At 31.7% G+C, this 17,159-nt stretch overlaps 1 protein-coding gene across 1 annotated transcript in view; it reads left to right on the top strand.

Annotated features, from left to right (window-relative positions):
• shank3a (SH3 and multiple ankyrin repeat domains 3a) overlaps positions 1 to 17,159 on the top strand; it is a 290,274-nt gene that overhangs the window by 67,367 nt on the left and 205,748 nt on the right.

The following is a 17,159-nucleotide window of genomic DNA, read 5'->3' as shown; positions in this document are numbered from 1 at the left end:
GGCATTCTTTAATATTTCTCCGACTGTATCCATTCGAAAGAAGAAATTCATATACACCTAGGATGGCTTGAGGATGAGTAAATCATGGCATAATTTTCATTTTTGGGTACTATCCCTTTAACAGCAGTATTTGGTGCATGATTAGATTCAAATGAAGCTGCCACAGAAATTGCTGAGTTCCCATTATTCCTTCTGAAAGGAAAAGCTGATATGGTGCATTTTGTAAGGAATGACCTGGGTTTAATAGAAGTTGTATTAACATCATCTGTGGCATGCTGTCGATTACCAGGTACACTCATTTCAGCGTGAAACTAAATTTGTTTTTATAATAATGCTTCTGCAAATAAAGTCTATAGGGAAAGACATTCCAAATGCTTTTGAAGCAGAAATATGATTGATATGTTTGTTAAAGTACTAATGACAGTTATCTAATCTGTTGTAAAGGTGTCTAAAGCATGAATGTCTAAATATGCAATAAATATCTGACCCTGGACCACAAAACCAGTATTGTGCAATATAGCAATAGCAATAGCCAAAAATATATTGTGTGGATCAAAATTGTATTTTTTTTTAAATGGCAAAAATCATTAGAATATTAAGTAAAGATCATGTTCCATTAAAATATTTTGTATGTTTCCTACCGTAAATATATCAAAACTTAATTTTTGATTAGTAAAATGCATTGTTAAGTTCATTTGGACAATTTAAAAGGTGATTTGTTTTTGCACCCTCAGATTTTCAAATAGTTGTATCCCGGCCAAATAACAAACAATACATCAATGGAAAGCTTAATTATTCAGCTTTCAAACTGATATTTATACAGCTTTCATGTATAAATATCAGTTTTAAAACATAAACCCTTATGACTGGTTTTGTGGTCCATGGTCACATATGAGTTTGTTACATGTAAGCAGAGAATCTTTTCTACCGTTCTTATATTTATTGTATGAACGTATCTGTGTTTATTGCATTTCATGGTCATGACAAGTGTTTAAATATTGGCTATACTTTCAAAGCAGTTTATTGCAGCACAGTGTCTTCCATATAGACGCCCTTCATAGATGCAATTTTATACACATAATTTTTGCTTGCCTTTTCAACCTGAGAGCCGAACTGAAGTTATTTTCATTGTTAACCGGTAAGATGCCACAGATGCTGTCAATAGAGCTTAACTTGTATTGAACCGAGAACGCTCATTTAACCTTGAGACCAGAACATGTCGATTTACCATCTTCATGCATCTGAGACCTACTGTCCCTACGTGGCACATTCCGGCAGAAAACCCACCATGCATAGTTTGAGAATATGATTGACCGCTCATTGTCAAATAAATGCTTAATTCACACTAGGATAGCTTTGATGTTGTGACATTCTCTGACTGCAGAAATAAAAAATAATAATAATAACTGTGAACATTCTTAAAACATCTTCATTATATTTCTTGTCATTTTGTACCTGTGCTTCATTATTGAAGTACAAAATATTAAATCATCCTGCCTAAATAGATTTTACAGCCTCGTTCTCCTGAACAAAAGAAGTGTAGATGTGCAGACGCTGCAGTCTGACAGATGTTTAATTGAGTTGTACAATTGATGTAGTAGCAGTTAATAATCTGTCCTCACCTTGATACTCCGCCCTGATCTTTATCTGCAGCTGTGTTTTACAGGCCTATTTTCTATTACAGCTCTTATACCTTGTGTATTGTGTGTGTGTGTGTGTGAGAAAGAGAGAGAGAGAGAGAGAATAGAAAGTGTGTGTTTTACTCTCTCTGGCCTGAATGGGCTGCAGTTTATGGAGCTGTTTTTTCTTTACTAATCTCATTATGGGCACATTTCACCTCAGAACGTTCTCATGGATATGGGACACCAGCCAGAACCAAAACACACACACACACACACACACGTATTTGGATCCACTGATATCTGAAGTGTAATAAATAAATATTCCTCCAGTTAAATAAAATACTTCTTCTCATTATTTCACAGGATTTGCCAAGTTGATTATTAGATTTATTTTTATTTACAAGCCTGCGATTAAAATGCCACCTGCTCCCTTTCTGCATTTGAGTTTCACTGGAGAGTTATAAAAAGAGCAATTCCAGTCTTGGCTTCTGATTGGCCAATCACACGCAGTAGTCCTGCTGAAATCCACAAGGCTGTGACTCTATTCATAAGGTTTCACGGTTGCTTGTACTTTTACTTCAATCAATGGTTCTCAATTTCTGATTGCTAATCAATATTGGTGTCAAATGGCGTGTAATAATGTTACATGCTGAAAAATATTTACATTTATTCATTTAGTAGATATTTTGTTATTTTTTTAATTATATTATATTTATTATATTATATAATTATGAACAATGAATAATATTATTCAATCATTTGTTTTCAATAATTTGTCATTAAAAAAAATTATAAAACACTATAAAAAATATTATATTATATTATATTATATTATAATATATTATATTATGTTATATTATGTTATATTATGTTATATTATATTATATTATATTATATTATATTATGTTATATTGTATTATATTATAAAATTATATAATGATATAATTATAAAAATGGTGTTTCAAAATGAAGAGAATATATTTACAGGTATTAATTTAGTTTTGTCCAAAAAATAAAATAAAAAAATAAAAAATAATAAAATAAAACAAAATAAAACAAACAAGGAAAACATAATTTTGTTTAAAGGAACTAACAATATTAGCCTTGAAGTGAAGGTTTTAGTGACTTTCTTTTTATATTATGTTATATTATATTATTATAAACAATAAATATATTATATTATATTATATTATATTTATTTATTATAATAAACAATAAATAATATGTTATTATATTATGTTATATTATATTAAGTATAATTTGTCATTTAAAAAATCCATTTTTGTCCTTTGTATTTTAAGTACTGTAAAAATACATGAAGCTTTTTAGTTTAAAAAAAAGCTGTTTAATGAAGAAAATTGTTTACATTTATTAGCTTAGCAGATGTTTTGTCCAAAAAAAGTAAAAAATAAATAAATAAATAAATAAAAGGGGAAAAGCACTTGCGATTTTGTTTAAAGGAGACAACATTTGTAGTCTTGACGGTATATTGTAGTATATTGTATTATTATTAATATTTTATAATCAATATTATATTTCATACTCATTTATCATACTCAATATTTGTTTTTAAGGGCAAATTTTACTATTAACTAGTTGCTTATTAGCATTCATATTACTAGCATATTGGCTGTTTATTAGTACTTATTAAGCACATATTAATGTCTAATATTTTAGGCCCCTTAGTCCTACCACATATCTGAACTTTGATCTTAACTATTAATAAAGAGCAAATGAGTAGTTAAATGAGGGAAAATTCTTAATTAATAGTGAATATGTGTTCCCTAATTTAAAGTGTTACCAACTATAATAATCAACTTTTTTGTCCTATGTACTTAAGTTCTATAATAATACATTTTAATAGAAATGGCTTTTTAAAATATTAATGATTAATAATTAATGATTCTTTGTTAGGCAGAGCATCTTTGTTTGCAGTGAGTGTATTTGGCCATATAAGGAGAAGGGGAGGAGTCACATCTGCACATGGACATCGTTGGTTCTTACATGTGTCATCAGTGCAGCAGATTTCAATGTGAGAAGCTGAATGAAATTTGAGAAGGGAAGCCTTCACACTTTGAGCACCACTGGCATTTAAACCTCTCTTTGAACACTCTTCCTGATGCGTGTTTGTGTGTGTGTCCTCAGGTTGATGGGTCACTGGTGCTGTAAAAGCCAATAGTCTCTGTAGGTCTGTGATGTACTGCTTGCTTTCAAGGGGAAACCCTGAGCACTCTGCAAGCAGACGATCTGATTGGATGAGGAAATTGGCCGCAATAATAACCAGGGCTCTCATTAATATCAGTGCAGCGTCCGCAGGGATCTCTTATTCATCTCTCTCTTCCTTTCTTTCTCCCTCAGTCTGACTCCCACCTTTGTGAATAGCTGAATACATTGAGAATAGAAAAACACTGCGTAAGTAAACACTTGGTATTCTGTTTGGTTACAGGCATTTCTAGTGCCTCTGGTATACGGGGTCTTTGCCTGAATATCTCACGCCACATGAAGGATGGCGCACAGTCTCACAATGACAGTTCTTCTGCTATTCTACAGCCTTTTCTTCAGTGCAATATAAAATTAATATGTCTTTTTCTCCCTGAAGCGTAGTTGATCGTTTAAAGATAGAAAACAGAAATTGAATGTGTGTGTGTATATGAATATCCAGGCAGACAGTATGGAGTTATAAATCTCCCAAAGAACAGCAGAGCCAGAAACAACATCCTATTAGATGGCAGAAGCCAGAACAGACTAGACTAATCAGGATTAGACTGGTTCCGATCTACAAATCTGATTCACTGAGACAAATCAGCCTCGTCCACAATTGAAGGGGTAGCAGATTCACTGCACAGTGGCACCAGTTTTGCACAAGTTGACTTTAAAATAAATAAATCCGTAAAATAACAGAAGTACTGGCAGCTCATTACACAGGACATTATCCATTAATTTAAAAAGCAATGCAGCGTAACGTTCAAAATACTGGTAAAACACTGTAAAAAATAAATATGAGAAAAATCCTTTGGTGTACAGTACATTGTTCCCCCCCTTTTTTACAGATTTTATTTTTTTACACAATCCAGTTTATGATTTTAGTTTTAATTAATTTAATTGAATTCATTTATTTTAATTCTCTTTTAATTTATTTAAATTATTTGTGTCAGTTGTTAAAAGGTACATATTAGTGTTTGTTTATCTAAACAAAAAGGGGTTAGTAATATTTTTAGGACATTTTCAGAAATATTTTTAGATTATTTCATCAAAATTTGCCATTTGAAAAAATTATATATATTATATTATATTATATTATATTATATTATATTATATTATATTATATTATATAAAATTAAGTATAATTTGTAAATTTGAAAAAACTCCACATGTTTGTGCTTTGTATTTTCAGTGCTGTAAAAATACATGAGACATTTTAGTGATAGAAATTAATAATGTTAAATGAAGAAGTATTTTATTTTAAAATATAATAATTAATTAATTTAGTAGATGTTTTGTAGAACAACAACAACAACAACAACAAAAATTACAGAAAGGGAAAAGCACTTGCAATTTACCTTGAAGTTACATTGTATTATTATTAATCAGACAATATTTTATATTTTATAATCAATATTATAGTACATAGGTATTGAAAAAATACAGTAAAAACTGAAATATTGTGAAATATCATTATAATTTAAAATAACTGTTTTCTATTTTCATGTATTTTAAAGTTTTATTTATTCCTGTGATGCAAAGCTGAATTTTCAGCATCACATGCTGATCTATTTGAAACAGAAATCTTTTGTAATGTTACAAATGTTTTTTTCTGTCACTTTTGATGAATTTTATAAAACATTTGTGTCAAATTTTTAAATGGGATATATACACAACATTTTTTTTATATTTATAAACAAAATATTATTGCAATTGAAAGTAACTGTTTTCTATGTTCATGTATTTTTTACATTTAATTTATTCCTGTGATGCAAAGCTGAATTCATCATATGCTGATTTTCTATTAATATCTATTTGAAATATAAATCTTTACTAATGAAACACTTATTTTTACTGCCACTTTTGATCAATTTACTGCATCACAGCTGTATTATATATATATATATATATATATATATATATATATATATATATATATAAATAATTATATTGTGCTGTTACTTGATTTTCATAATTACAAGCATACACACATAACATACCTCAAACACACACACCATGTTCAAAATGAACACATTCTTCCCTGCAAAATCATTTCTAGGAACACCAAGGCTCAGCTCAGCTTAAGTGTGTCTTTGTGCAGTCTTCAGGTGTGTGTGTGTGTGTTTTGCTGTTGAAAGACACAGGATGGCACAACAGCCAAAGAAGAGGAAGGGCAGAAAGCATGAAATGAACCTGTCTGAGCTGTTCTTAACTCAACACACACACACACACACACACACACACACACACACACACTCACTCTTCTCCATAAGACAGTGTTCTTTCTCCAGTTGTCAATCTCTTTAGATGGGAGCGTGCCACTTTGCTCTAGCTTGCTTGCCTTTGAAGCACCCCAGAGGTGAGGGCTTTAACAAATCATTTGGCAAGAAAGTGGCACTCCTATGAAGTGATACGTGTCTTCAAGGTGTTGCGCTGTTGTGTGTTTGAGTGTGGAGTGGAAGGCGGTAATTGGCTGTGTGGTTTTGGTAGCAGCTTCTGGTGGACGTCTCCAGTCTTGTTTAGTCACTTTAGTATAATAAAGTGACACTTTATTTTTATTTATGAAGTATCAAGCATTGAGTGTGGGAGATGAGATGAGGGATACACATCCCTTATATTTTTAATTTGAGCTGTTGCCCTGTGTGACTTGTTGTTGTTGTTGTTAATTTCTGAAAGTTGTTTTTAGTTTTTAATTTAGTGTATTTATATTTGGTTAGGTTTTTTCTTTTTTTTTAGAGAACCTTTATAGATTAAGTTTCCTTTGGGGATTAATATAGTTGTTAAAATATTTATTTGTTTTTAATTGATTAATTTATTGTCAATTGTACATATTTTCATGTAATTTTCATATAATATATATATATATATATATATATATATATATATATATATATGTGTGTGTGTGTGTGTGTGTTTAATTGCATGGAATCACCTCTATGGATTAATAAAATTGTAAATTTAAATTTAAAATGTAATTTTATTTTATATATTTTTGATTTAATATATATGTAGTTTCAGAATTATATATATATATATATATATATATATATATACAATTTTATTTTGTGTAGAAGTATAATATTTAAATTGAAATACATTATATCATTTTATTTTCAATTTTATTCAAATATTATGATGTAGAATCACAATTGTAGTCCTACTTGTAATTTCCCTCGAGGGATCAATAAAATTAGAATTACAAATTTTATTTTATTTTTTTCATATATATATATATATATAAAATATATATGAATTAATAACATTAGAATTTAAATAGTTACGTTTTTTTATTTTATATATATATTTTTTTTTAATCTCTAGTTTAATAATTACATGATTATCCTCTAGAGATTCTACATATGTAATATAATATATTATAATACATACAATAAATAATATATTAAATTAAAAATATATAAAATAAAAATCTACTTTACAGTTGTATTAATCCCTATATATTAATATATTATGTGTTATTTTATTATTTATTTTTGTGTAGAAGCATTATTGTAGTCCTACTTGCCATTTGTATCTGGGGATTGAAAAATTGTAAACTAGAATTAAAACTTTAATCTTTTTTTATATGTTATATTATTTTATTTTGTGTAGAAGCATTATTAAAGTCCTACTTGTTTTTTTTTTTTATATTATATTATATTATTATATAAACTCTAAGGATTAATAAAACTGTAATAGCATCCTGTGTTTATACATTCAGCACTGTTGTTTAATAGTTAGAGCAAAAATTTGGACCAATGAGAAGAAATTATTAAAAAAACTATTTTAGTGGATGTTGCAATTGTAGCTGGTTAGGACACATGCAAGGTTATGAATAAACAGCAAATGAGCTTTGTTATCTTACTAAGTGTCTTAAATAAAACACTTTGAAATTTGGTAATTCTAGCTACCAGTTCTTCCTCGGAAGTGCTCGCCGTAGCAACGTGCTACATTGTAAGCATGTCTTTGATTCTCATGGGGCTGATAAAGCATTCTGACTCAACGGAAATTGCATAAATCCAGCCAATCAGATTGTAACTTGTTTTGGGAACGGCTTTTAACTGTAAATCAGCTCAGGTTTCACTGTGTCTCATTTTGGGAGGCCAATGTAAAGACTTTGAAATGATTTCCGTCATTTCTTGTGGGGACATCTTTATAAACATAATCAGGTTACATTTATTGTTTTTGTTCCTGTTTGATTTGCTAGAAAGGCTTACGGTTTGTGCGAACCTAAAGCGTGTCAGAGAGTGCAAATTTCATCCTCCTTTTGAGAGGCAGAAATGTCTAGAGAAACAATATCTCCTCATAAACTGTGTAGAGCCTGAATAACATTGGCAGATACTGTTTCATAAGGTTGTGCTTCTAGAGAGTATTTGCGGACAACACAGGCACAAAACAATTTCACCCACTGTAGTTTCAGAGCGCTGCCGGGTGAGGTTTTCTCACTACCTGAGTGTGAAGCTCAAATGAAGTGATAATTCAGAACGACAGTCTGATTCCAATCAGCTTCCTTTAGAGAATAGGTGGCTCACAGCTCACCCGGAATTCATTAAGCTTATTGGCTCTTTGTTTGATCCGATAAGAGGCATCTCATGCTCTCCTGCTCTGTCAGTGGCACTGGCCCTATAACTCACTCACTCACACTCATAAATGGGCTTTATCTACAGTATGTGTGTTTGTTTTTCCAGTCTTTCTAATATAAGCAAGACTAATGAAGTACAGTATCATGTCCACATTATTGATTGGGGCCCAAATGGAGCCCAGACTCATTCAAAAGTCATTCAAGTATGAACAAACCATAATAATAATAATAAGAAGAAGAAGAATATGATGACGATAATTTACCACACAATCATTGCACTTTTTTTCAATTGACATTTTTATTATATATACATATATACATACATATATATACATATATATATATATATATATATATATATATATATATATATATATATGCACAGTACTTCATAAATATTGCTTTGTTTTACTACTAGCAATATGGCTAAATATATATATTTATATATTTATATATTTATATATATATATATATGCACTACTAAGTAACAAAGTACATTTTTTCCCATTAACAATATATATGTGTATATATATGTATATATATATATATATATATATATATATGTATAAAAGTACTTAAGAAATATCAAAGGAGAAATCCACTTCTAGAACAAAAATTTACAAACAATTTACTCACCCCCTTGTCATCCACGATGTTCATGTCTTTCTTTCTTCAGTCGTAAAGAAATTATGTTTTTTGAAGAAAACATTTCAGCATTTTTCCCCATATAATGGGCTGATATGGCGCCCTGATTTTGAACTTCCAAAATGCAGCGGCTCCAAACGATCCCAAATGCGGTTGTAAACGATCCCTGCCAAGGAAAAGGGTCTTATCTAGTGTAACAATTGTTATTTTAATAAAAATGAGACAATTTATATACTTTTCAATGCCAAACGCTCGTCTTGTCTTACTCTGCCGTGGATGACAAGGGGGTGAGTAAATTTTTGTAAATGTTCTGGAAGTGGATTTCTCTTTTAATTTATTTATTTTTTTTTTGTTTGTAGTATTTAAATAATTACTTAAATTTGTATTATTAATTATCCAGGTGTTTATCCAAATTTAAATAAAAAAAAAATTATATATATATATATATATATATATATAAATGTAATAAATGTATATATGTAGATGTATTAAAGTACTTAATAAATATTAATTTTATATTTGTTTAATATTTACATAATTACATTACTTTTTATTTTAATTATTCAGGCATTAATTTATATTATGTAAAATGAACTTGCATTTAACTTGGGTAGGATGTGTTAATCTCAAATGGATTAATATACAAGTGTTTGCTTTTCTTTAGTTGTTTGCTTTCTTTAAACTTTTTTATTTATTTATATTTTGGAAAGCGTTTTGTTTAAAAAAAAAAACACACAACTAATAACAAATTGTCACAAACATGCTTGTCCTTTAATGAGCTATAGTGTATTTATTTTCCAATATTCTGATCCTGATTAACTGATGTTTCTCATTTGTGGCTTAATTAATTTCCGGTATATAGATAGGTTGTTGTGATATGTTTGTGGTGCCGTATGGGACCCTGGAGGTGTGTTTCTGTTTGTGCTCTTTGATATTTACTCAGTGTTCGGATTCTTTTTTTCCACACCGTTTTTATCCTCAGCGTTCTCTCTGTAAATATACAGAAGGGATAAAGGGATAAAGAAGCACATCAAGATATTTGAACTTCCCCAGAAGATCTTCCAACACAGACATAAAAACCCCATCAGCTTAGCTTACATTGATAAGTACAGCATTTTGTTGTGTAAACGGATCTGCAAAGCAGGGTTTACATGAAAGATGATACATTTACATAAATAAAATGAAATTTTTATTCGCTATCAAAGGAATCCAGCTGTTATAAATAAAACATTAACAATAATATTCACGCTATTTGGTATCAGCAACTCCACAGAGGCCCTGAGGTGTGGATTATGGTGCAGCTGAAGATCTGGATCTAGATCCACATCCGGGTCCGATCCAGATCAGACCTCAAGGGGTTTCGGGGCAGATGTTTAGTCCTGACATTGGACATGTTCAGGCTTCGGCCATGTTAAAAATGCGCATACATTGCCCAGTTTGTTCGCAAAGTCTAGTGCACAGTGAGAACATGAATAATTCACTTTGTTTGACAGCTGGATTGAAAATAAGGGGAGCCATTGGAGACTGTATGTGAGAGCGATCTGCAGAGCATCTTGTGTTGTGTAGAAACCAAGGGAGGATTTTGGGTAGAGCCGCCCAGCAGGGGGATGCGATTTAAAACCCCATAACCCAAATTTGCCTGCCAGTGAAATCTCCTATTATTTCCTGTTTTGCATACAGCAGAATTTGCTTTGGAGAAATCGAACACATTCACACATGTTTGGAAACACAGTTGTTTGTGTTGTAAGTGTAAAGGCTGTAATGGCCGGCTGTAGTCTATAGATAGTCTCTATCTTTGGCGCGGTATGATGTAATGGAGATGAAATATGTTTTCTGACACTGGCAACTTTTATGCATCAGTTTAACAGTCAGAGCGTCTTCGAACAGCAAACCATCACTGCATTCGCTGTTATTTACCCTTCACCTTCATTTCTGTTCTGTCCTTGGAGACTTCTCAAACGAGTGGAGTGTGTAACAGCTCTGGAATTAAACTTGTCGGCGATGTAGTTTCCTGAATGTATTGCAAACTGTAACAGATGCGGCTGTTAGAGATGGACGCTGGTACATGAGCAGGACAGCAGCTTGATCATTGAAATTTAGTGATAGTAGGACTTCTTTCAGCTTACAGACACTTCAGTTTTGCAGTAGTTTTGTCATTGGTTTTGTCAGCATGGGGTAACTTGTGTACTGATTGGCAGCAGGGCATGTTCTTGCTAGGGATGCACAATATATCAGTACCGTTTAGGTTATTGGCTGTTTTTAGTTTAATTTTAGCTTATCTATCTATCTATCTATCTATCTATCTATCTATCTATCTATCTATCTATCTATCTATCTATCTATCTATCTATCTATCGTTCTATCGTTCTATCTATCGTTCTATCGTTCTACCATTCTACCGTTCTGCTGCTCTATTGTTCGTTCTGTTATTTTATCTGTCTGTCTGTCTTGTCGTTCTATCGTTTGTTCATTCTATTTATCTGTCGTATGTTCGTTTGTCAAAATTCTGTTCTATTGTTCACTTGTTTGTTCATTTGTTTATTCAGTCTATTATTCTATCATCATTCTGTTGTTCTATATATCTGTCTATCTATCTATCTATCGTTCGTTCATTCATTCATCTATTGTTTGTCCATTCATTTGTTCACTCATTTATTCATTAGTTTGTTTGATCTGTCATTTTAACATTGTTCTGTTGTTCTATTTATCATTCTATCTATATCTATCCATCGTTCATTCGATCTATCATTCTATGATCTATCTATCGTTAGTTAGTTTGTTCATTCTATTGTTGTTCTATCTGTCTATCAGTCTATCTATCATCTATCTATCTATCGTTCGTCCGTTTGTTTGTTCGCTCAATCATTTATTCGTTAGTTTGTTTGATCTGTCATTCTAACATTGTTCTGTTGTTCTATTTGTCATTTTATCTACCTATATCTAGCCATTGTTCATTCGATCTATCATTCTATCATCATTCTATCTATCTATCGTTCGTTCGTTCATTTTCGTTCATATCTATCTGTCTATCTATCTATCGATCGTTAGTTCGTTCGTTTGTTTTATAATTTGTTCGTTTTATCATTCGTTCTATTATTCTATATCTATCTGTCTATCTATGTACTGTTCTACCGTTCTATCGCTCAATTGCTCTATTGTTTGTCATTCTATCTATCTATCTATCTATCTATTGTTTGTCATTCTATCTATCTATCTATCTATCTATCTATCTGTCTATCATCTGTCTATCTATCTATCTGTCTATCTGTCTATCTATCTATCTATCTATCTATCTATCTATCTAAGTGCGTGCTTAATAATTATGAATTTCTGTGTTTTCTTCTATCCATGCAGACTAAAAATAAATAATTATGCCTTTGCAGTCACCACTAAAAAACTAAAAATGTCTGAATTATGTAAATGCCTGGGTATGTAATAGTAGGTGTGATTTGTAACAACAAATATAATGCAGTGTAAATGTACAATAAATAATAGTAGCGTAACAGTTATGTAATGTTCATCAGATGCTCAGTTGAGAATGTTCTGTGTGTTGTGGGCAGCTGGCAGTGGTGTGATGTGAACATCGGCAGTGGTGACTGAGGTTCGTCGCTGATGTGTCTCATTCTCCATCTGGAAGTGGTGCGCATGCCCACAGATGGCTCCGATGTGTGAGACAGTTTCATCTGCTCGCACAAGCCCGACTGATCACAGGCGGATTTGCCTCAACTTCCTCAAAGTTTGAGTCTCTCATGGTATCAGTGGGGGCTTTTTGGTTTTGTTGCTGCTTTCTCAGAAAGTTGTTCCTTTTGAGGTGTCTTTTATTGAGAATAAAGTATTTATTTGAAATACTGAAGCTGGGTTCTGCTGATATTAGCATGACACGCCAGGCTTGTTTTACTGTATGCGTGCAGGCCTGTTGTTCTGTTAAATCTGTCTTTGAGCTGTCACCAGTCACTGAGAAATGCCTACCCAAAGTCATATAGCAGATGTTATTTTTAGTCATTATTGATGAAGACATTCTTTAATGAGGTGGAGAAAAAACGTGGAATGGCATTGGGAAATGACCTGAAACAGAATCAAACTCAGCCTGCACGCAGGACGCTACTAGGCTTTCATAACATATATATGATTGTATACGTTCTAAAATGTGATCTTCTATTATAAATGGCATCATTTACATACGAGCAGTGAAAGCTACATTATGCATGTTGCCGTTGGTTGGCTCATGTTAGCACAAGTTCAAAACACTGCGTATAGTGTGTTAAATCATCCTGACTGCTCTCTCATTGCATGTGAAGTTGTCTGATTTTCAGATTAAAGCTGATTCTAGCAGTGATTCAAGCAGCTACTACTTACTGCCTTGAGCTTTCAATGGACACATATTTTTTACAGCTTGAAATGACTTGATATGTATAGTTTTCTTTCTAGTGTAAATCCATTTGAAATAAGATGTTTGGGTGGGACATACTGAGCAGCTTTTTTTATGAATCTAGTTCTGGTAAAAGTGAAATTTATTGTAACCGTGAATTTATATTTTATCACTTAATAGTGCTGAATTGTATGTGTGTTTGTTTTGGGTTTTTTCCCCCATTGCAGTGTGCATATATAAGTTCATTACTGAATTTGGTTGTTTGTTTTGCTTTTTGTTTTGTTTTGTTTTGCTTTGCTTTGCTTTGATTTTTGTTTTGCTTTGCTTTGTTTTAGTTTTGCTTTTCTGTGTTGTTCTACTTTGCTTTGTTTTGTTTTGTTTGCTTTACTTTTTGTTTTGCTTTTTTGTTTTGTTTTGCCCTGCCTTTGCTTTTTGGTTTTTGTTTTGCTTTGCTTTTTGCTTGATTTGTTTTCCTTTTGCCATTTTGTTTTGTTTTGCTGTTTGTTTTGTTTTGCTTTTTGCTTTTTGCTTTGTTTTACTTTTTGCTTTGTTTTGCTTTTTTTTATTTTTGTTTTGCCTTGCCTTTTGTTTTTTGTTTTGCTTTTTTTGTTTTGTTTTGTTTTGCTTTTTACTTTTTGCTTTGTTTTGCTTGTTTTTTTTTTTGCCTTGCCTTTTGTTTTTTGTTTGTTTTGTTTTTTTGCTTTGCTTTGCTTAGTTTTTGTTTTGTTTTGCTTTTTGTTTTGTTTTGTTTTCTTTTCTTTTGCTTTGATTTGCTTTGTTGTGTTTTGCTTTGCTTTGATTTTTGTCTTATTTTGTTTTGTTTTGCTTTGATTTTTGCTCTTATTTTGCTTTTTTTATTTTTATGCTTTTGTTATGTTTTAATTTTGCTCCTTGCAGCATGCGTAAGTTCATTAATGAGTTTTTGTGTTTTTTTTTTTTTGTAAGGATTTTTTGTCATCTTTAGCTTGCGCTCTAGCTATATAACACTATATTCTTTAAAAATTAAAGTAGAACATGTAGAATAATATTTGGTCACACTTTATTTTAAGGACCAGTTCTTGCTATTAACAAACCATTAACTACTGCCTCAATAAATTCTTAATTCACTGCTTATTAATAGTTAGTAAAGTAGTTGTTAAGTTCAGGTATTGGGTAGGATTAGGGATGTAGAAGATGGTCATGCAGAATAGGTGCTTTATCAGTACTAATGAACAGTCAATATGATAGGAATGCTGATAAGTAACTAGTTAATAGTGAGAATTGTTCCCTACAAACCGTCTTAATAATATTTATTACTGTTTGTCTTGGTTGTATACATGATAGTATACATGAAAATACATAGCTGCCTTTTTTTTTTTTTTTAGAAATTCCACTAGCATATAGAAGACACTATGGCTTTTAAAGTTGACTAGTGGTTCAACCAGAACTGAATTTAAGCATTAGCGGCACACTATAAAACTTTCAACTGTTTTTACATCTACTGCCTGCCTGTCTGCTAATTTAACCTCCCGCAGAGGCGGCACGGCATACAGCCCAGCTCTGTGTGTGTTCACACTGGAAAATGACAGTTTAGAAAACAATATGCCCATGAGTGTTAACGCAAGAAAGACTTAGACACGCAATTATGCTGCCGAACAAGAAAAATTGAAGGAAATAGTCAGTTAATACTGTACTGTGAAAGAGACAGAGTGAATGGAGAACAGGATAACAAAAGAATGACAAAGAGACTGAGGGAAAACGTGCCATGGGAGCGGATGAGTTTGAGATGATCGGCATAATAAAGTGGAACAATGACATGGGTTCAATCAGATTTTGGCCCACAGAGATAAAGATGAGAACATGTGAGCAAAGAGTCAGTGACAGTGATTCCGCCAATAGCAGTGCACCAGCATGATGACATCACAGAGATGGGAGGGAGGGGATCCCTGTGGTGAATCCATAACTGTTTTACTCTGTGCTAATTACATGTCAGGCTTTCTTTATTTGTTTCTTTTTGTCTGCCTGCATTTGGTTGCATGCTGAGAGGGGAATTCACTAAGAATGCATGACGCCAGCTCATAGTGCCATGCATTTGCATGTATTAACTTGCATTTGCATGCAGTATGTGCGGTTATAGTACTGTTTCGGTGCATTTAGCGCTAGAATGTATGGATTCCTTCTGTTTTCTGACTTGAACACAGGTGACAGACCGTTAACACGTGTGTTTGTGTGTTATACTGTAGTTTTAGTATACTGGAGCATTTATTGGTCCAGGTGTTTTGTGATGTTATGCAGTAGCACTGCTTTAGTCATGCTGCATAGTATTCAGTCAACCTGATAAAATGTTGATTTACGCGCACAGATACACACGCACACACGCACACACTGACAGCGTGAGATGACACTCACCGATGTGTGAACACATCAAACTTTGTCAGATAGTGTTGGTAGCTGATGCTTTGCTGTGGACTGTGAAGGCAATATTTGCTTGAAATCAATAGCAGTTCAACAGCCTCTCTCTCTCTTCCTCTCACTCATCCGCTTCTTTTTTACACTGTAACTCTGCCAATTATCACGTATCAGATTTATTAGTTCATTAGAATTCTCTGTGTATCTGATATCATCGTTTTGAATGTAATCTGTCTGATTGTGACTTAAAGCCCACAGGTTTGGCTTTTGCGCTCAAAATCTCTCTCTTGTCATTTTTTTAAAGTATAATTCTGGCAATTATCAAAAATGTAAACCCTAAATGGGTTTATTTTGCGATAATGATTGGCTGAAAGTGCATTATCCTCTTATCCAAATTACAAGGCTGTTTACTGAATAAAAGATGAATTGACATTAAATATTGATTGGAGTTTATTTTATGTGAGAGGGAAGACAGTATGGAGCGATACAGGCAATATGAAACTAGCACAGTTATGTAGGAGATCGGTTGCCTGGGTCAGCGTTCAGTTATATAGCTTAGTGTCATTTATATAAAATAATGACACGACGCCACACAACTAACCAATCAGAATCAAGTATTGCACACAGCCCTGCTGTAAGAGATCATTGGTGTTATTTTGTATATCTGATGTGATTGTTTTGCATTATTTAATGCTGTAATTTGTTTTATTGTTCATTCAGAAATGTGTTCAACCAGTGCTATAGTCCTCATTATTTTCTCTTTTAAAATAAAATAAAATAAAATCGCTGGCCCCAAATTTTAATATAGGTACTGGGGTATGAACAACAACTTATAGAAATTAATTTAGAAATTAATACTTGTAGTCAGCAAGGACACATTGTTTTAAAGTGATCAAATATGACATTTTATAATGTTTTATTGCTCATTCAGAAAAGTATTCAACCAGCATTAAGATTTTTTTGTATTTTTTTTTAATATATTCTAAAATTTATTTGCTAATTCTTGATAAGTCTTTAAATTAAATTAAATTAAATTAAATTAAATTAAATTAAATTAAATTAAATTAAATTAAATTAAATTAAATTAAATTAAATTAAATTAAATTAAAAATTGCTGACCCCAAATTTTAAAGTAGTTACTGGGGTATGAACTTTAAGAAATTAATTTAGAAATTAATGCTTTCTGTCAGCATGGACACACTGATCAAAAGTGATCAAAAGTGACAGTAAATACATTTATAATGTTATAAAATAACATTATATTTATCAAAGAATACTGAAGAAAATATAATGGTTTGTCACAAAAATATTAAGCAGCACAACTGTTTTCAACATTGATAATAAGAAGAAATAA

This window comes from Labeo rohita, chromosome 18, assembly GCF_022985175.1.
Source record: "Labeo rohita strain BAU-BD-2019 chromosome 18, IGBB_LRoh.1.0, whole genome shotgun sequence".
Classification (NCBI taxonomy): Eukaryota; Metazoa; Chordata; class Actinopteri; order Cypriniformes; family Cyprinidae; genus Labeo; species Labeo rohita.
The sequence above is the reverse complement of the archived record's forward strand: the minus strand, read 5'-3'. Positions and strand labels throughout refer to the sequence as shown.